This window comes from Rhinolophus hipposideros (assembly GCF_964194185.1).
Source record: "Rhinolophus hipposideros genome assembly, chromosome: 7".
Lineage (NCBI taxonomy): Eukaryota > Metazoa > Chordata > Mammalia > Chiroptera > Rhinolophidae > Rhinolophus > Rhinolophus hipposideros.
Genome location: NC_138053.1, coordinates 62,123,746 through 62,145,985, shown reverse-complemented (window position 1 = coordinate 62,145,985; position 22,240 = coordinate 62,123,746). Strand labels below are relative to the sequence as shown.

General features: G+C 40.5%; 1 protein-coding gene across 3 annotated transcripts in view; it reads right to left on the bottom strand.

Annotated features, from left to right (window-relative positions):
- Positions 1–22,240, bottom strand: part of ELOVL7 (ELOVL fatty acid elongase 7) — a 71,693-nt gene that overhangs the window by 34,971 nt on the left and 14,482 nt on the right. The window contains exon 2 of one of the 3 annotated variants that reach the window (XM_081054637.1): positions 10,840–10,973. The exons of the other annotated variants lie outside the window; for them this stretch is intronic. The gene's annotated coding sequence lies outside the window, so the exon portion shown is untranslated. The remainder of the gene's footprint in view (positions 1–10,839; positions 10,974–22,240) is intronic. 3 annotated transcript variants of the gene reach the window in all.

Below are 22,240 nucleotides of genomic sequence, written 5' to 3'. Positions count from 1 at the left end.
GTGGTGGCAAGCATTCCGCATGTCACATTCTCATACATCTTCACCCAGAGCACTGAAAGGGTCTGGTGTGTCTTTTTAGGATCTTCACAACTCTCCCCAAGGCTAGCCAGAAGCCCCTTAAATTCCCCTTCCCAGAATTGTGTCAAAGGCCAGTATCTACCCCAAGCACTGGAAATGAATTGGGACGGCAGTGGTTTCTTTAGGGTGATAGGTACTATATTTACCCCCACCCCTCAGTCACATGGGGAGGCACACAGCTTCAGAGAGGAAGGAAGAGCCTGACACAGGAAGAAGAGTGGTTACCCCACAAGGAAGAAAGGAGGTTATCTCTGAGAAACAATGTCTGCTGGAACTGTGACTTGAAGAGATTACTCCGCGGTGACATATCAAATATGAATGGAGCTCAGACAGGGAGCCCATCCAACTGCATGCTCACCGCCCGTCCTGGGGACATGTGCTCAGGATAAACTAATCGTAGTTTTTTAAAACAAAAAGTGATTAATAAGCATGCCGTGCAGCACCATACAAGACTTTCTAGTGGCTTTTATATATCTGCTACTTAGAATTATCTTGTGCCATAGCCTCTTTGATGATACAGAAACGCTATAAACCCATAAACACAGACAGCATAGGGTTGGACTCACACTGTTAATTGCTGTGACACCACGTCCATGAACGTACGTTGTTCTGACTGGTATATGGCATGTTTAAATGAAATGGGTGTTTCCCACCCCCAATAACAATAACGTTGCAGTACATATGCTATACGTACTATATGAAGAGACTTAGCCTGCCCTTCAATCAGGAATAAGAGTTGCAATGTCCGTGTCGAGCAGGAGCTCAAAACAAGCATCTTTACCAGCCCCTCCATTTCTTACTATTCCATTATTTCATCTTGATTTTCACTACTTCGCTTTTCCTTAATAGAAGGACCTATTAAAATTAGATGCCTCCGGGAAATATAACACTGTGTATGCATGACCCTCCAGACTAATTCAGGTTGCATTTCTGTTTGGTTCGAGCTCTGCAGCACAACCCTGACTTGTGAGTTTGAACAAAGAGGCAGACAAACTTTTTAGATGCTCACTTAACAACCTGTATGTGTTAATATGACAACTTGTTAGAAATGAAGGAGTCCTAAAACCAAAGACACTAGCAAAAGGCCCCAGATGGAATACAATTCATGTTGCACCTTTAGCAAAATGCTCCATGTGCAATTTTTTGTGCTTATTATTACTCTTATGATAACAGAGGGCCTCCCAGGCTAAGCAGAACAGTCAGTATTCTTGCCAAGTCTCTGGTCCCAGTGCAGCATTCTATAATTAGAGAGACAAGGGAAATTTAGAGAAGAGGCAGAGAACTTTTAGGGCGAATAAAGAACCTGCCCAAGTCACCAGCAGATATAAAATGGTACTAGGCAGTAAACAAGGATAAGAGGAAAAAGCTGGGACCTTGACCTCAGGCAGTCTCAACATGTGGAAAGATTGTAGAAAATGGGATAAGTCTGAGAAGAGAAAAGCATCTGAAAAACTGTCCAGATGAGATGCCCCTGGGAAATATAACACTATGTATGACCCACCAGACTAATAAACTAACTTGACCATTGGAACCAATGTTTCTTGTTTTGCTGTCAGAAGAAGTGATAAGTACCAGAAGAGCAGTTTAATTCCTATTTGTAAACTAAGTCCTACTACAATGCCTGGAGTAAAATAGGTGCTCACTAAAAGTCTGCTGAATGAATTTTAAAATGTAAAATGAGAAAAACAAGGGAAGGCAAGGACGACAAATATTCCATTCTTTATGCCTTCTTCTCCACATTTTCCCCCCAAATGAATGCAATACTCCTCTCATTCATTTTCTCTTCAAACAGAAAGCATTTTTGAGCATCTGTTATTGTGTGAGAAGTGATAAGCAGAACACAATATTATTTTAAAAATATAGTCCCTGAATTCAAACAACTTTCAATTTGGCAGGAAAAATAAACGCCTACACAGATACCTAAAATGCAAAGCAGAATGCAAGGTCACGCAAACAGTTTACATAGAATTCCACAGCCTCCCGAAATGAAGGTTCACACCTGTCATATGACGCAAAAGAAAGGCATCATGGAGGAGAAGATACATGAGCTGAGTCTTGAGAATAAGATTTCAATAGGCAAAAATATGTGCACCTGGGAGAGAGGAGAGGCATGCATCCCAAGCAGAGGGACCTCCAAAGGAAAAATCATAATTCATTCATTTGTTTATTCAATGAATACTCTTAAGTTACCTGTTATATGCCATGCACTGTATTAAGTGTCCATATAATAGTAGAAAACAAAACAAAACAAAAATCCTGCCTTCATGAAATTATAGAAAAGCTCCAGATATGTTTCCAGAATGTTTGTTAGTCCATTTTGGTAATGTACAGAACTAAGGAGGGGAAGAACAGAAAGACCAATACAGGAACAGTAGATTCCAGAGGTGGTATTTGATTGTGGAGGAACCAAGAGCCAGGCTAAAGAATTTTTTGGACATAGTTCTGTTAACAATGAGGAGTCACTGCGGTTTCTCAACCAGGGACTGTCTTAATCAAAGTGATGATTGGAAAGATGAACTGGGTGGTAGAGTCCAGGGCTGGGTGCCTGAAGGTGTGGTTTGGAAGCAGGGAGAACGATTACGCAGCTCTTGCATTCTTTTGGGAAGAATCCAATATAAGTATTACTTGCTCTGAGATATCATCCATGATTCAATCAGATCAGTCAAGATCTGGTGTCCCACTAAGGTTTCTCATAACAATTCGAATCATCTATGATAGCACTTATTGCACAGCATTGCAAATGCCTCGGTATTAATTCTTATCTTTCCACTTAGCAAGAAGGAAGAGACTAAGCCTCATTTATCTTCGTGTTCCTAGTGCCTAAACCAGGGTCTGGCATGCAGCAGAAAATATTTGTGGTCTGAGTGAATAATCAAATGTTATGGGTTGAATTGGGTCCCCAAAATTCCTATGTTGAATTCCTAACCCCCAGTACCTCAGAATGTGACCTTATTTGGAGGTAGAGGTAATCAAGTTAAAATGAAGTCATTAGGGTGAGGCCTAATCCAACACGGTTGGTGTCTTTTTTAAAATGGGAAATTGGGAGACAGATGTAAGAAGAACACAATGAGAACATGAAGATGACCATCTCCTTTCCAGGAGAAAGGCCTGGAATAGATCCTTCTTCCACAGCCATCAGAAGGACCAACACTGCCAACCCTTTGCTTTTTAATTTCAAGCCTACAGAACTGTAAGATGACAAATTTCTGTTACTTAAACCACCCAGTTTGTGATACTTTTTTACAGCAGCATTAGCAAATTAATAAAACAAGTAAAAACGTTTAGCCAACTTGAAGAAACATCCAGAATTAGAGCTCAAGATGAAGGACACCATTAACTATAACAAAGAGGGATGATACCATGGGAGCAGAATAAGTTTCTGTGATAAATAATACAGAAGGAAACACGGCAAAAGGCAGCATCTCAGGGAACACCCATGTTTAGGAAACAGACAGTGAAGCCAGGGACAAACATGGAGAAACAACAGCCAGAGAAAGCTACAGAATAAAGCTGCCGGGTAGAATTTCCATCCAGATACTGAAAAAAGTAAAATAAATGGTCAAAAATTGCCCAAAAAATTTCACAAAAGCAATAAAATAAGGAAGGGCTACAGAAAGATGTTCTAAATCTCACCAAGTCGTGGCCCAGGAAAGGCTCTGGGGCAGAGTGGCATCCATACCATGCAAAGCTCCTAAGCCAACATGGTCTCTTCCCCGCTGTACCAAGGAAGCAAAGGAACCGGAGAATTCACACAAATTCCTTCAAAGCTGAAGAGAAACAAATGCACTAATAATCTCATTTTCCCTTCTTTAGCTGGGGAATGGAACAACAGGACAGACTCTGGTGACAGAGGCTTCACACTTAATTGGTAAACAGGTAAAGATGCCTTAAAGGTGTCCCTTGGGAATGGGATACACCTTTGAGAAGTGAATCTTGGCATATTGAACAACATTTTAAAAGTGAGAATACAACTCAGGTCCAACCTGCCCTAGTTGAATTCTTTTTTTCACTCTCCATGCCCGCAGGGTAGAGAAAACTGTATATAAACTGAAATTCTCATCCCTCAAACTGTAGCTCAGTAAAAAACAAACAAACAAACAAACAAAAACTAGACTCAAAAATACTGTGGGAAAGGGACAACAAGGCATCCATAAGTATATAAGAGTAGATAAATGGTCTGATTAGAGGTGCCAAGTATTCAAAAAATGGGAAAAAAAAAGTGACTGAAAATTTTCACAAATAGATTATGGAAAAAGAATAGTAAAGCAAGAACACATAGCAGGCAAAGAATCCAGCCAAAAATAAAAAAGGTAAAGTAACAAAAGGAAATCCTCCACAAGTGCTGTTACTTTAAAACACATGTTCTGAAATGAAAAACAAAGAAGAAAGAATGAACTGGAACTGGAGAATGTAGAACCACAGAAACAAATTAAGGTCCAAGGCATTATGATAGCACTAATAAATAAATCAGAAATAGCCAGCAACAGAATCGTTGTAGCTAACCAGTGAATTCCTGATACAGAAGGGAGGCTGAAATAATCAAATGAAAATGACAAAGTTAAAACAATAGAGAAAAGCTATTAGAGAGGGCAAAGATGATCCAATATTAGAATAACTGATATTTTTAAAGTACAAAATTCAACAACAAAAAATGTAGTAACAGTCAAATAAAATTTCCTACTGACTTTACATCTAGACTGAGAAAACCAGATTGCAAGAAAGTTTAATGCATAACAATCACTATCAAGACAAATTCTGGTTAAATCAGTAGCCTGAAAGAATAAAAAAAAGTGTACACACGCAGAAAAGCTAATTAAAGAAACCAAAGAAGATCAACACGATCCCAATCCAAATCCCACACACTTAGTATACGACCCAGCAATCTCACTCCTTGGGTATCAACCCAAGAGAAATAAATACTTACATGTACACAAAAACCTGTATATAAACGTTTATAGTGACTTTTTTCATAATTACTGGATTATGTTTCCAGCCCCAAACTGGAAACAACTCAAATGTTCCTCAACTGATAAATGAATAAACAAACAGTGGTATATCCAGTCCATGAAAAGCTACTCAGCGACAAAAAGAAAAGGACTACTGATAATCACAACAACATGAATGAATCTCAGATGCATTTACATTAAGTGAAATAAGCCAGACTCAAAAAACTACACACTATATGATTCCATTTATGACACTCCAGATAAAGCAAAACTATTAAGAGACAACAGATCAGTGGTTGCCAGAGGATGGAGTTTGGGAAAGGGGTTGATAACAAAGCACAGCCCAAGGGAATTTTGGGGTGATAGAATTGTCTGTATCTAATTGGTAGTTAAATAATTCTATGCATGAGTCAAAATTCATAGAACTATTAAATAAAAAGAGTGAATTTACTAAATGTAAGTTAAAAAAAATTAAAAACAAACAAAAAAAGCAAATCATATACAAGAGAGAAAAAATTTAGGCTGCAATATACTTCTCTAAAGCAACATTCAATGATAAATGAATTAACACTTACAAAATTTTGAAAGAAACAAAAGCATAGGCTCTAGGAAATAGTGACATTCAACACAACAGAATGTAAGAGAACACCTTACCTAGGGCCTCAAGAGAAAATTCACGTGGATATATCTTATACCCAGAGATCTCATTCTGTCCTAAATCACCCAATACAGCTATGTACCAAGGCCTTTACCCCACCAAAAATGGTCCAAGTACACAATTACCTAATCGCTCAAACAACAAATGAAAACATCAGATTATGAAGTTGCAACTCACGTTGGCTAGATGATGGAAAGAAAACAATTTCATCATTATTTATAATAACAATAATTCTTACACTTTAATGTGCATTAGACTTTCCTGAGATACTTGTTGAAAAGGCATTATTTCCAGGGCCTCCCACACAGGCAATCCCATTCCAGTGGTCCTTCAACCACACTTAGGGAAACACTGTGCTATCATTTTCTTGTTTTGTTTTAAGACAATGCTTGTGACCACAAGTGAATTTTTAAGTAAGTATTTTAGTATTTCACCTAAAAAAATGAAATAAAGCATTTCTTACAGTATGAAGGAAAATGTTTTGGGGCAGAACTGTAGAGACAGGCTGGCCCCACTTGGGGCAGTGTGTCAGGATCCTTTCCCAGCTACACAGTAATACTTCGCACACATCTTCTGTTCACTTTGTGGGACAGGACATTGACATTATAATCACATACTGAAGGGGCAGGGAGAAGGTGAATTCATTCATTCGTTAAAAGTTTTTTACATACAAGGATTTTTCTAAGCCTACAGTTTAGCTATTGTCTACTGCTTACCTAAACTTCTGCTTAAAGAGATTTAATGGAAAATTCATGATGTGGAAATATTGTCCTGTCCAAAACTGATAATATATTAGTCCATCACCATATATTATTATTCAGCTGAATCCATTACTAAATTATACAAATTATACGCAATCCTACCATACAGTATATGTAACCAGTACTGACATTCCATTCTTGTGCACTGGGACAGCCAGTCAGGGTTTCAGGTCCGGCATCCATTCGATTGGCTGGACATCTATGCCACAATAATTGTTAATTATGCTGATTCTCCCTCCAGCTTGTATGTCATATATTTGGTAGTCATCATACATTTTATTTGATTTGTAGACATATCTTACGTCACCTAAATTCTGTAAGTTCTTGTGGGGTAGGGTGGGAAGTTTGTCATATGCAAATTTATATATTTCATAGAACTAACCCAGGGGAGGGGAGGCAAAAAATAAATGTCATGGTATCGACAGTTAATCAATAAAGGAAATGGTCATAGCTAATGATCACATTTTGCTGCTAGCAGAAAAGCCCAGTTTTCTTAGATTCAAATTTAAATTAGATGCATAAGCAAACAGGACACATTTATCTCTAAATAACTCACACGACAAGGTCAACTTTTCAAGTTTTTGCTATTGAACTATTCTGTTTGCACTCTTGACTTCTACTGGGAGGTTGTACTTGATCTTCTCAAAAGATTTTCTTTAATAAGATTTGATTCTGGAAAACTTGAGGAATGTGTTTTCTTTAAGGTCAGTCGTACCTCTTTTTAACTCTACAAATAAGATTAGTTGCATTTTATTCATTTAAATTATGACCATTTGACCAAATCCTCATGGCTCAAAGGAAGACATAATATATTTAAATTAGACTCTATCTATCTATCTATCTATCTATCTATCTATCTACTAAGAATGCTTCTCTATTCACCTAGTCATTATCTTCAGACAGGAAAAAAGCAAAAATAAGAATATAAACAATAAAAACTTCTCTTGAGGGAAAAGGGAAGAGCAAAAAGTAACAAAGAGATACGTGCCAATAAGTCTGACAACACACAGCAAAACTTACTGTTTGGCATATATTTCATTTTCATCATAAAACATGTGTTGTGATAGGAAAAAGTTTAACCAGTTGTGATGTATGTTGATGGATCGATAGCAACAGTAAGAAGACCCTCACTGGCTGGAACAGACAAGTTGCTAAAACCTAAGTGGGGAGAAAAACAAAAGGAATAGCATATGGTAGTGAACTAAGGGAGAGGGACGATTCTTGAGTAGATCCGTCATACTGGGATTCATACAGGGGGGAGTCTGGACCCTACATCTATCTCTAAGGGGCACCTGATGGAGGGTGTGACTATCCTTGGATAACCATCTCGCTTGGCGAAAGGTGTCCTCTCTCACTGAAACTGTGCATACAGGCTAGGAAGCTCCTGTTGCTAAACCCAAAGGCTTCTTCCTGAGTTCTTACCTGCCCTGTTTCCCTAGAGTCCCACACTGTTGATCTCTCCTTCCTTCCTGAAGCCCTGACTTTGACTTTCAGAACATACCACTCTTCTAACTGGTCTCATGCCTTTCCATTGTTCAGCCTTTACTCATTTGTTCTGTTGGTGCTTTTCTTCATACTCCTGGACTGAGGGTTTCTCCCCTCAACCCTTGACACTTTCTTTTTCTTTTTATCTACTTAACTCCTAACAGTATGTTAACGACTCCCAAATCTGCATTCTTAGCCCCAACCTTTCACCCAAGCCAGAGGCCGCTATTTCCAACTGCCAATAAACATTATAACTTGGATATTCCACTGTCACAGGAAACCAAACCAATCACAGAAGAAAGTCATTTTGCCCAATTTCAACCTTCTACCAATGGCTTCTTTATCTAACACCTCTAGTGATGTAACTGGCTTGACTTTTCTTCTTACCTAAAACCCTGGAATCACCTTTGAGTATGCTCTTTCACTTCTAATCTGCAAGTTGTTACAAATTCCTTTCACTTTTCTTAGATGGAAACTTTCTCCAACATTCTCACTGCTAACAACCAGAAAAAACGCCACTTTACCCTGTATTGCTGCAAGTGGGCCTGGACAACTTCTGCCTCCACTCGTATTTCCTTTAAATTCATGCTTAGGGTTAATGTTTATACCAGAAAATAAAAAATCCTAAAATACCACTTTCACCATCTTTTCTCCTTCTCAAGAACCTACAATGACTCCCTATGATAAATCACAGCAAGCCCCACGTTCTCAGCTCTATTATCTGACTCCACTCTCCCCATTCAACTTCCCACATCTCTCCCTACTACTCTCTAATGTTAAAATCTCCTTTCTCCCCCAGTAAGCTATTTCCCTCCTGTCTTCTCCCTCCCTCCCAACTCCAAAAGTCATCAACTGTTTGGTTTTGCTCCCATCACATTTTTTCGACTTACAGAAATAGGGACTTGGAAACTTCAGAGGGCGCCTGTCACAGACCATTAGTCCAGTTGTAGTACATTAGGATTTGTAAAGAGGAGAAGCAGCAGCTATAACTGGACAGGTAGATGGGGGCTGAATAACAAAGATCCCCAAGGGCAACTGTGTCATACTTATTTCTCTTAGACACTTAGTTCTCAGGGAAAAACACTACAACAATCATGAATTACAATGAAGTGCAAGCAACTAAAACAAAATACCAAGGCCTCCCTTGTGACCACCATGTATGAGATTTATAAGAACAAATACTTCTTGCCAGGAGAATTTTACCACTGTGTCCTTCACATGAAAGCAGTTCCTCTGCTTTCATAAATTAACCAAGAGGTTCAAAAGCAAGGCGGCAACAAGTTCTGCTGAGCAACTTCCCTGACAAAAGTCGGAAAGACTTTTTTCAGTCGCCCAAATCAACCTGTGCCAATCTGGAATGTTTATTATTAGGGATTTTTGCAATTAAAAAGCTGCCTTGATTAAAGTTTTAAAAATTGGTGCTTCTGAAACGAATACCATTTTAAAAATGAGTTAGTAGAAGCAAACAAATCTGTGAAATGGATCAGTTAAAGCTTCAGTAGAAATTTGTAAGGAAGAAGCAGAATCACAGATGACAATCAGTTTTCTGATAAGGTTTCAGCAATCCTCTCAAAGTATTGCTCAAAAAATGAAAGAGGTGTTTACAGATCATGTGAGGAGATTGGCAGGGAGTTTTCTTGAAGGAGGAAAGGGAGCTGACCCGGCATACCACAGGCAGCGAAACGAGGCACATCTGAAATCAAATGTTGCCTATTTCCTGAGGCAAGGGAGTAGGGCAAGTTGCTACCCAAGTTATCCAAGAGAATAACAGCAGCGCCCACTTATCAAGGTCTCCAGGTCAGGGACTGTGCTAGGTGTTTCATTCACATTATCTTTTCATCCTTAATAGCAACCCTATGAAAGAGGTATCATTATCTTTCTGTCACAGATAAGGAAATAAAGCTGCGATAGGCTGCAGAGCAGGTGTTCAGTTCAACAGGACCCTAGTCTTTGCTTATCCACTGCAGCAGACAGCTTTCTAATGTGAAGGGTGGTAAGGGAGCAAGATGGCAAGACAGATTTAACTCACCAACCAACTGTACTGACACCACAGCAGGCCCTATGCTGGGGATTCAAAAGGCGACCGGCCAACCACTTCACACCCACTAGGATGTCTATAATCAAAAAGACAATAACTAGTGTTGGCGAGAACGTGGAGAAGTTGGAATGCTCATACATTGCTGCTGGGATTGTGCGGGAACAGTTGGGCAGTTCATCAAAATATTAAACATAGAGTTACCATATGACTCCTAGGTGTATACCCATGAGAAGTGAAACATGTGTCCACACAACTTGTCCATAAATGCTAGTAGCTGCATTATTTATAATAGTCAAAAAGTAGAAACAACCCAAATGTCCATCAACTAATGACCCAATAAATATGTGGTATATCCATCCAATATAATACTATGAAGCAATAAAAAGTAATGAAGTACTGATTCATGCTACACCATGGATGAACCTTGAAAACATTATGCTAAATCAAAGTAGTAAGTCACAAAAGATCATATATTCTATGCTTTCATTTACATGTCCGGAATAGGCAGATCCATAGAGATAGACAGCAGGCTGGTGGTTGCCTAAGCCTGGGAATTGGGGAGAGGGACAGTGAGGAGTGACTGGTAATGGGTATTGGCATTCTTTTTGGGGTGATGAATACATTCCAAAGTTGACTGCAGTGCTGCTTGTCCAATTCTGTGAACATACTAAAAACCACTGAATTGTACACTTTATATGGGTGAATTATATGGTATGTGTATTACACCCCAATAAAGCTTTTTAAAATGTGGACTGGACAAACTGCTGCCCTCTTAGAGTTCATATACAAGTAAACAGTTATAATATACAGTACATGCAGAATAATAGCAATAAGCCTAGTGTGCATTAGCAGCAAAGAGGAGAGGTTGCTTACTCCAGCCTGGGAGCCAAAGTCATAGGCAGAGATCAACAGAGTCTTCCTGGAGAAAGTGATATTAGAGCAGACCATTCAAAGAAGAAGTAGGAGCCAGGCTGGTGAAAACAATATAGTATCCTGCGGACCATAACCTGGGAATATCCAATAAGAGAAAGTCAATATAATCTATTCCATCTGTCCCTGATTATTTAACAATAATCAGACTGACTTTTAAACATGAGATGGCTTGTGGTTCACATTATTGCTCATCTCCCTAACCCACCATAAAGAAAAGTCTCAGAGTTGTAAAGGTACACTCAGGAATAGAAAGTTCAGGCCCCACAATGTGGTAGATCCATAGAGATACCGGGACAAAATCAAAGTGTCAACCACCTCCCTTCACAGGTTGAAGGCTAATATAGAGTTGAAGGTCTTTGCATGAAGAAGTCTGGCTAGCCTATGGACGGGAAATGAAAGCCAGCCAGCCTACCGGTAACAATTAGCTGCCACCCTTCATACAAAAGAAATAATTTAAAGTTGACGTGGTGAATAAACTGTAGTAGGTTATGACAGTTCTGTTGACATTAAGGAAGTTGCCCTAAAACTGAATGCGAACGGCTGAGGTCCCCTCAAAGACTCAAAAACACAGTTGGCAACGTACTCACCAGGGTTTTCCAGCACTACACAGAAGGGTGTTGTGAATGAAGATTTTAAAAGACAGAATCACCTCTAGAAAGGAGGATGGGGTTAGTCAAGCTCTTTTTGCTTTAATTTTACCAACCTTCTCACCTAGACCTGGATCTCCTGGGCACAACTGTCCGTTGCACATTTGCTCAATCTTGGCTTTGTCTACATATACAACGAATTTTAAATGAATGACTCGGGATTCTAGTGTATGAACCAGTTTCTTGGGCGTGGCAGGCCTTGTATTCACTCACAAGACCCTTAGAATATACTCCTCCCTGCAAAACACACTTATGTTATGTAGGTATCCAAATCGGCCAGTTTGAGGGCTGCCCATGAAGACCCCACACAGACATGACTTCTAAGAGAAGTAGGTGAAATCATCTGGAAGACCTTACTTTGCTACCGTGATAATTCTTAACAGGGAGTGGAAAATTCAGAGCTAGAAACTTACCAGCTTCACTTCTAAAATCCCTATATCACGCTGCAGCTAAGTTAGGAAATTGTGGGAGGACCTTACAGGGTGTGTGAAGTGATAACCTTAAACTCAAAGCACATACAGAATTTTAAGTGCTGGTGTTTAAATATATGCTAGTAATCTAACATAATGAACTGACATTAAGACTACTATTATATTATACAATAACCAGCCTACATGATTTCCCCTAACAAATGTGATTTTTAATTGGACTAAAGAATTTCTAGCATGTTTTCCCTCTAAATAACCCACATGAAAATACTTGTCATTCTTTAAATGCTTATGTTCACTCCCTCCTATATGGGAACATAAAACTATGGGAAATACTATCAAGATGAAAAAACACATATCTGAATCATAGAGCTGGGAAAGGATTTAAGAATTATCTAAACCTGCCCCCTAAATTCAGGTAACTAAATAAGCAGATGAGTCATCTGTCTTTGTTTAACCTTTATATAAAAAGGAGAAACTAAATATGATGAAAGCTTTCAGGTGTGCTAAGGCAGATATGGAACAGTGGAGTGATTTTGTAGCCGAGAAGTTACGGTGGTTTTTATCTCAGATCAAGGAAGGGACATCTCATGCAGATCTCAGGCATAATATGAAATATAGTGTGGGATACAAATCACAAGGCTGGAACGTGGAACCTCTGCTGTCTTGCTCCAAGACCCAAAGTCTGGGCAATTTTAATCTTTCTGAATCTCTACTTCCTATATATAAAATGGGTATAATAGAGTACGTCTCCCAGAATGGTTTTGTGAGGATTAATTGCATGGTTAACCTTAAGCACTACATAATCTAAAGACTTTATCTTAATAGATTGGAATCAATAAGCTAAGATTAACTCCTGGAGGCCAAGGAATGAATGTTATTCACCTGTACCCCAGCACAACCCACACCACCTCAAAGTCAATTCTAGACAAATGGGCCAAATTACACCATAATAGGATTTTGAAACAAGATCAGCACAGATCATCTCAACATTCAGCTCTTGAAAAAATATACATGGACAGTTCAGTTTTCCTTCAAGTTGTGATACTTTAAATATTTAAAAAAATTAACCAGTGCATGCAAAAATTGAGCACATGATTGATACGTATGCATTTAAATTACTAGGGAAAATATAAATTGTTCAACAAATAAGGTTAGGATAAATGGGTAACCAACTGGGAAAAAATAAATTGGAATCTATATCTCATCTCACACCAAAATAAATTTCAGATGGATCAAAAATTTAAAAGTAAAAAGGAAACTGTAAAAATACATAGTGGTTGCTGGAAATTGAGTGAAAGGTACACAGTATGTCTCTGTACTAACTTTGCAACTTCCTGTGAATCTGAAATTAATTCAAAACAAAAAGTTAAAAAAAATATTTGGTGAAAACTGAGGTAATTGCTTTATAATACTGAAATGAGGAAGGCTTTCCAACCATGACACAAAGCACAGAAGTCATAGATTTAAAAGATTAATTAAGTATGCCCACCTAAAATTAAATGGTTGTGCATGTCAAAGCCTAAGTGTACAAAGCCAGAAGATAGATCAAACAAAGAAAATAACACGCGTCTCATATCCCAAAGGACTGATTTCCTTAATATACCAGGAGTGCCAAAAAAATGTATACACGTGGACACTTTAGACAACGTTGCTCAAGCAGTAGTTCGCCGTAATCAGAAGTGTCTGGATGCTGATGGTAACCACTTTGAGCACCTCTTGTAATTGCAGAAGTCAAACGTGACTTGTAGTCAAACGTGACGCGTATATGTAGAGTATTGCAATTTTAATAGTTTTTCCTTTCTTAAAATGTGTGCACATTTTTTTGGCACCCTCTGTATAAAGACTGCCAGCAAATTAACAAGAAAAATGCCAACAATCTAACAGAGAAATGGATAAAGGATATGAATAGTGTATAGCAAAAAAAAATAGAAAGAACTCTAAAGTATATACTAAGATGATGCCCAACCTTACTCAGCAATGTGACACATGCAAATTTAGAGTGAAATATCATTTTTACTTATCAGATTGACAAAGACTATAAAGATAACATTGTTGACTAAGGTGTAGAGAAACAGGCACTCGCATACGTTGCTGGTGAAAATATGAATTGATCCAACCTCTGTGGGAGTGATTTGGCAATATCTGTTGCAGTATAAACATCCTATGTGTATACTTAATACTTGTGTGAAAGCTGTATATACAAGATTTTTTACAACAATTTTTTAACAGCAAAAGAAATGGAAACTTTCCAAATATCCTCCAACATGAAACTTGTTAACAAACTGGTATATTCATACCAGGGAATACTGCGTAGTTATAAAAATAAAAAATGAAGTAGTTTTACTTATGCTGCTATGGAATAATAGCTAAAATATATAATTAATGCCAGGTACAAGACAAATACTTTTGTTTATCTGCACAGAATGTTTCTAAAAAGATCAATAAGAAATTGGTAACATTTGTTACTTATCTGAATACCATTAAAATGTAAAACAATTATATATGTATATATATTTATTAATAGTTCCTAATTTTATGGCCACACATAGAAGGGAGTGAGCCAAGTAGTAACGATCATAAGGACATACATTTACTGAGTCTGTGGTTTACTGTGGTTTGAAGCCACAGCACACTGAAAATAAATTACTCACTAAGCAGGGAAGAAAACAGCATCACGACAGGCCAAATTCACCCATAAATGGCCTGGATTTAAGAAAATTTAAGAAAATTTAAGAAAATTTTCCAATACCCGGAAAATGAGCTGACAAAAATCAGCTCATTTATTTATCTTTGTAGCTCACTCTCTCCCTCGTTTCCCAGCCTAGCATAGACTCTTAAAGCAGGTACTCAAATATTTATGAATGAATGAATGAATGAGTGATTAATTGAATGGATGAATGGATGGAATGGATGGAATAGATGAACAAATGGGTGATCAAAAGAAAGAGTGTAAGTTGAAGGGTTTGATCTACCTCTGCTCCCATTACCTCTGACACTGGGCAAGCCTCAGTCTCCTGTGAGACCCTGTGCAAATATGAGGTGCTGGAATGTGTGGGTGTTTAAGAACTGTGGTCATATCCCTATGTGACTTACTGGATAAATACTGTTATGGGTGGAAAAATAATGCTCCCCCTCAAAAAGTCCATGCTTTAATCCCTGGATTCTGTGACTACGTTACATAGTAAAAGGAGCTCTACAGATGTAAATAAGGTTACAGGCTTTAAAATAAAGAGATTATCCTGGGTTGTCCAGGGGGGCCCAATATAACCACATGAGCCCTTACAAGCAGAGAGCTGTCTCCGGTTGGAAGAAGAGATGTGGCAGAAGAGGAGAGCAGAGAGATTCGAAGCATGAGCATTCAATGCACTGTTGCTGGCTCTGAGATGTAGGGCTCGCATCCAAGGACTGGAGAGAGGCCCCCTGGCAGCTACGGGCAGTCCCCAGTCGACAGCCAGCAAGGACTCGGGGACCTCAGTCCTGCAACCACAAGAAACTGGATTCTGCCAGCAACCTGAATGAACTTATAAACAGACTCTTTCTAGAGCTTTCCGATAAGAGTCCAGACAGCCAACACCATGTGAAACACAGAGCGGAGCCATCACCCTTGATAACCTCAGTTCTGACCTACAGAACTGTGAGATAACACATTTGTGTTGTTTTAATCCACTAAGTGTGTGATGATAACTCAATATGGCAGCAGTAAAAACTGATACTGTCTTTCTATTCAGTTTCAGAGCCATTGGTTGAGCCTGTTCCACATTTAGGCCCTGGGTCAAGTGTGTAAGACAGACTAGTAGGTATAGGTCCTCAAGGAGTCACAAGAACAGACACTCATTGAACAATTCTGTGATAGAGGTTATCACAACCCCCTACAGGAATACAGAGGAGGCGCCTAACTCACGTGACATCCTCAGACGCTTTACTTATCACTTCTCTAACTCTTTCCCTTTTTACCAATGAATTGGACCACCAACCTTATCACAAATCAGAAATTGCAAGCCATCCCAAACACTACTGACCCCCTCAAGACCTGTGATTTATATCACCCTAGTATTTCTCCTAGAAGTCCCTTTCTCTCCCTCACCCCCCCCACTGCTTCCCACAAACCCCTAGCTTCTATTTCCTGCCCTAAACATCTTTTATTCCACATTATCCTAATAACTTCTCCACTAAGTTTCTTGACTCAATAGCCATTCATTTTCCATAGTCCACCAGTCATCTTTCCAAGGATTAAATTGATCATGCCATTGCTCTAGCTCAAAATCCTTTGAAGGCCGCCTACAGTAAAAGTCTTATTCATTGGCTACCCTTAGCAACCTTTCTAAACTCTACTAGGACAAAAACTTTGCCCTAGTAGAGTTTGTGATAACTGTCACTGCGTGGCTTCCCAGTGCCTGGGAAGAATCCAGCACATAGCCGATTCTTGGAAAGTATTTGCTGAATTAGAATAAAATTAACCACATCTGACTCTCCAGCCTCCTCTCTCGCCTCAGAGCAGCCCCCTTTCTCTCTCCTAGTCTTAGTTACAAGCTCTATCTTCCCTCTCTCCCTATGTTCCAATTTCTCCTCCTGGCTAAAAAACCTTGTTCACCTGGCTTGTAAGCAGATCTCTTTTTTTTTTTTTTTAAGACTTCACCCTCCTCTAATAGGGTTTCTTCTCCCGACAGCTCAACCACTCAGGAAAAGTGTCCAGTCTCTTCTGAGCCACTGACGTAAACTGTCCCCTCGCCCACTAAGGCATCTACAGCAAACCCTCGTAGTGTGGGTTACTCAAAGGCGGCCTGTGGTCTGATGCAGGTGGACAAATGGTTTATTGCCAGTCTGGCTCAAGGCAATCCAGAAATCAAGTATAAGTATTTAGAAATGTTTATGGCAAATTGACATCGCTATGACAGCCAAGTATGTGATACTTGATCAACCAGTTTGGGTGTTGCTGAGTTTGTGTGATGACTCATGTGTGGCACAAACTGCATTTTAATCACGTGCAACAGGACCACTTCTTGTCCCTGGCAGAGCAGAAACAAACACAAAAAGCCCAACTGTCCACCACTATACGTCCTGAAGAGCACGACCCTAATGCGCTCAGGTGTGTTCTCATCTTTCACCTTCGGGGTGTTGTTGCTGCCTGAGACAACAGATGTCCAATAAATATCAGTGAATAAGTTCATCCACATGTCAACGACACAAAGACTTCCTGAAAGACATGTAATCTGAGCTATTTCTTAGTGATTGGTAGGAACTGAGCCCTTTGGATAACAGGATGGGCAAACGCACTGAGGAAGGAGTGCAAATGAGGAATAGTGAGAAATATGTTTAAGATACTTCACAGGCAATGGGAAGCTTTCACATGGTGAAACGTTGTGCAGAAGCGTAATTATGTACGACAGTTCAACCAGATGGTCTGCCCGAGTCCCACCACGCGGATGCCCGCAAGCTTACCCCAAAGCACCTCCTCATTGCAGAGCCTGTAAGCCTTAGTGATAGGCAGAGGGAGCTCCTGATGGGTTTTCACCCAGTGTTGTGAGGTAGGAAGAATATGACAGAGAGAGCCTAGGGCAGGGAGACCAAGCAGGCTTTAACTGCAATCATCCCCATGAGAAATGCTTAAAGGCCCCGAGAAGGGCAGAGAGAGTCTGGGATGTGCAGTGATGGCAGCCACGAAGAAAGATTTATGAGGCAATTGAGGAAGGGCTTGGTGATTCATTAGACAAGATAAAGGGACAGGGGAGCATGAGGCAAGTTTCTGGGTAGGGTTGGGTGACAATGTGAGTGATGCTGTCACTAGATGAAATAAGGAACAAAGAAAACTGGACAGGTTTAAGGGGGAGGAAATTCACAAATTTCAGGAAGACAAGCCAGTGGGACATTCAGGTGGAGGTGTCCAGCAGGGACTTGGGAGGAAGGTCAGGGTATCTCAAAACACAGATTTTGGAAGCTTTCACATCTAGATGGTGATTATAATCAGAAAGGATGAATGGAAAGAAATGTGCTCTAAGGACAAACCCTTGAATAATACCATCATTTAAGGGGTAAGCTGAGGTAGAGAATCTTACAAAGATGATGAAAAAGGAAGAGTCAAAAAGACACGAGGAGAACTGAGTACACGCAGAATCACAGAAACAAAAGTGGGGGAAATTCTGAAGGAGACAGGGATGAACCCAGCAAAATGCACAGAGAGGTGCAGTGTGACAGGGCTGAGTGGTCTCCACCAGCTTAAGTGAACCTGGAAGCCCCTGTGACTTTGGGAGAGGAATTGAAGGAGAGCGATGAGGCAGAAGCCAAACTCGAAAGGCAAGTGAGAAACGCATTGAACAGGCCACTCTCAAGAGGCCTGCTTGTGAAGGCTAGAAAAAAGGGAGGAGGCATAAAATCAAATCTTGTCATTTTGGGTAAAACCTTAAGTATTTTTGTAGTGACAGGAGGAACAACTAATGAAGGTCTGGAGGAGCAATGGGGAGGAGGGAGACGGAGGCCTCTGCAAGGTGTGCCCCTCCTCCACTGGAGCAGGTGACACTTCATCCTCCAAGATGGGAAGAGAGATAGGCGGGCGGGGCATAGGTAAGTTAATAAGGGAGCGGAAGCCAGGCCCACAGTGGTTTAGGGCCCTTCCTGTGTGCTCCAGTGAACACCTTCTTGCCTCACCACGGCCTTACCATGTGCTGTGGTTGCCCAATTCCCCAGCCTGCATGCTGCACTAGGCTGTGAGCTCCAGGAAGGTGGGGCAGTATTTGTCCTGTTCCCCACTCTATGCCCAATACCTCGCACAATGCCTGGCACACACGAGACCCCAATTAAATGTTTAGCTGACTACATAGGGACAAAAAATTAAGAGATTCACCAACAAAAGCTTCGATTTTTCTAGTAACATAGGTCAATAGCTGAGAGTTTATAAAATAGGGTTAGGTAAGGGGTTTTTAAAGAGTAGTGAAAGAACAGGATAGCTTTTATGAAGAACAAAAAATGAAAACACTTCAAGGACAAATTTAAAGCAGTGATTCTCAGTCTTGGTTGTACATTGGAATCACCTGAAGGACATTAAGAACTACTGATACTTGAGTCCCACCCCGAAATTTCACATTTAATTCGCCTGGGAAGCCTTGGGACTGGGGTCTTTCAAAGTTCCCAGAAGATTCTATTATGCACCCAAGGTTGAGAGTCACTGAATGAAAGGATTAAGTAATGGTGGTTAGAATTTAGCTGAAACTGGAGACAATTAATTTGTAGATTATCAATTCACCATGTCACACTGTTTTCCACAGACTGTTCAGCTGCCTGGGCATATATGCAGAGGACAACTGTAGGGTTAATTTGGAGTTAGGGCTCTGCCAGATAAATATGGAAGGGAGACAAGTAGAGAGCTGACAGAGTGCAGGAAAACTCAGGTCTCTGAGAGTAAACAGAGGGAGGTGTAAGAGAGCTGAAAAGCCAGAGGCTGTGGTTTGAAGGTGGTATATCAGAGCTAATGATTTCTTCTCGGCACATTTCCAGGTGATAAGGCCCGGAGATTGGCTACGAAAGCAGGCGGTGCAGTGTTGCAGAGGTTATCACAGTTGGGTCAGAAGAGGAGCTTTGTCTGACAAGGCTACTGTCTGAAAGGGCTTGGAGTCTCCCAGAGCTATAGCAGGTGTGGGGATGGAGAGGCGGGTGAGTCAGGTGCTGAAGTTCACGAGGCACAAGGGACTGAAGATGAAAAGGATCGATAACAAGGATTAAGAAAGGCAGAGAGGGCAAAGCTCGAGGGGGAGATGTTCAGAAAAGGAGAGTTTTGTTTTATTTTCCCATGGACGTTGTGGGGACAGAGCCAGGAGTGGTTGCCAGGCTCCCAGCCTCACGTGGGAAGGTGCTCACTCAGGTAGTAAATGGCCATCAACTGTGGCTAGTTGGCTGTCAGCTGTAACCAGTGAGCCATTGGCCACTAATATAACTGCCATGGCTACGCTAGCAGCAAGAAATGGGGGCTAGCAAGAGCGGAGTGGGGATTGCAAATTGCAGCGAGGCGGACTGCAGTTAACAAGTGAGGTTGTTTGGCAGAGACAAGTGGACGGCTGGGTTGCGGATTGTGTGGCTCCTGCTTCCTGTGTCTCCAACCCAGCCGCCAGCGAGACTATAGTGGTATGACTCCCCTACTTATGGCTCTGTGCGTGTTCCTTTTGGCCTCATTATGTCCTGTGTTCTTATGTGGGGAGCGGGAGCAGAGACCCTGCATGACACCCTGCATGACAGAAGTGAAGAGTAACAGTTTGATTCAAATGTGGCAATGGGAAGATAGGGGAATTCTGGCCAGTCTACCCAGACATGTAGTAACTCTGAATATGGGAGAAAGCCTCCATGTCTCTCACCCCTGCATCAAACCATCACGAATCCTGACAACTCCATCTTCTAAATACATTCCAGAATCCACCCACTCTTCATTCTAAGTCACTGTCCTCTCTTACCTGAATTACTGCAACAGTCTCTCACCTGGTGAAGAGGGAACCTTTGTCCCTCTTCAATGTATTCTTTAAATTAAAGAAAAAGCAGAACAAAACAAAATAAAAAACACCCAAGTCATGTCACTTCTCTGCTTAAAATGTGCCAATGTCTTCCCACTTCCCACGAAAAGTCATTGCCCCACTAATGGCTGCAAAGGCCCTTCGTGGTGGGGACCCTGATGACCTCTCAGACATTTCCTTCTCACTTTTCGTGCTAAGCTGCAGCCACATTGGGCTCCTTGCCCATCTTTGAACACACCAGAAATGCTCTCGCCTCAAAGCTTTGGAAACCTTGTCCCCACAACCTAGAATTCTCTTCTTACAGATATCTGCCATAGCTACTGTTTCACTTCCTCCAGCTCTCTGCTAAAACGTCACCTTCACGCCCCCACCAACATGAGCTTTCCTATCTTCATTGCTTTAGTTGTTGCTGTAGCACTTTTCATCATTTTATACTCACATATATTTCACCAGTATGCTATATTTATTTGTTTATTGCTGAGCCTCCCATTTCCCAATAACACTTTAGACATGCAAGCTCCTTGGGGGCAGGGATCTTTTTCTGTTTTGTGCACTGCTGCGTCTCTAGCACCTGAGACAGCGCCTGGAATATGGCAGACACTCAAACAGTTGTTGGATGGATGAACGGATGAACCTTCTCATAAGTAGTGTATGGCATGGGGTGCGGGATTGTGTTTGGAAGCTGATGTGATTGAGAATATAAGAGCTTGAACACAGCAGAACACAGGTTTCAAAGGATATAGGACAGAGCTGAAAGTGTAGTTAACGGCAGGAGGAAACAAGAAAAAGGCTGTAATACCTAGTCAGGGGGGTTTCTTTTAGGCAGTAACCAAGAATTACAAGAATGAGAGGAAAGGTGGGAATCAACTGCCCTCAAAACTTTGTTTTTGGGACAAGCCAGAATTGGCAGTAACAGGTTCAGTGCAGGTGGGAAAAGGAATAGGGCATGGAGCTCCATCAGGGTAGAGAGATGGTACCCAAAGCTGGATGGGTAGGTCATGTGGATTGATTAATTCTAGAGAGAATAAAAATGGTCCTTACAGAGAAAAGTGGATAAGAAAAATAATGAATAGTAAGATTAAATTAATTCATCCTGTATCTATGTATGGACACAATTCATTTATTTAGCCTCATCCAGGAATGCAGTGAGTGTTCCAGAGAAGTGAACATTCTAGATAACTGAAATGTTTAGCTGTAGGTGCAATCACTTTAATTTTAATTTTCTGATAAAAAATGTAAAACATTTTTCTAAAGATTTCATCATCTTATACACTGAACTTTCCTGGATGATTCAGGCATATCATTAAAGCTGTAATAACACAGCAGTGCCCTCTGGGACTGTCCATGTCCAGGGCTATGGACCTTTGCCCTACAATAAAAAGTTCCAAATTGCCAGGCATTTCAAATATCTGCATCTGCTTTTAGTAGATTTCCTGTGTCTTCCTATCAGCTTGTTAGCCACGACACCGTTTGTCACCAGCATTGCTGTTTCTGCAAGACCCACTCATTCTAATCTGCTGTCCCTAATTTGTTATGGGATGGGAAAGGAGATAACCAATGATGTTGGATGTACATGGACCTCTGTGATTGAAAAACAGAGGTCTCCCTATAAGTACAGATTTACTCAGTGGACTTAGGGACCCTGTTTTCTCTGCCCAGGGACAATTTCGCTGACCAGCAGCATTTTGGGTGGGTTGTGAAAGTTCATGATAAATGGCCTCTGGATTAGCATGCTGTTCCTGTGTCTATATTACCTTCTTCAGTTCTACCA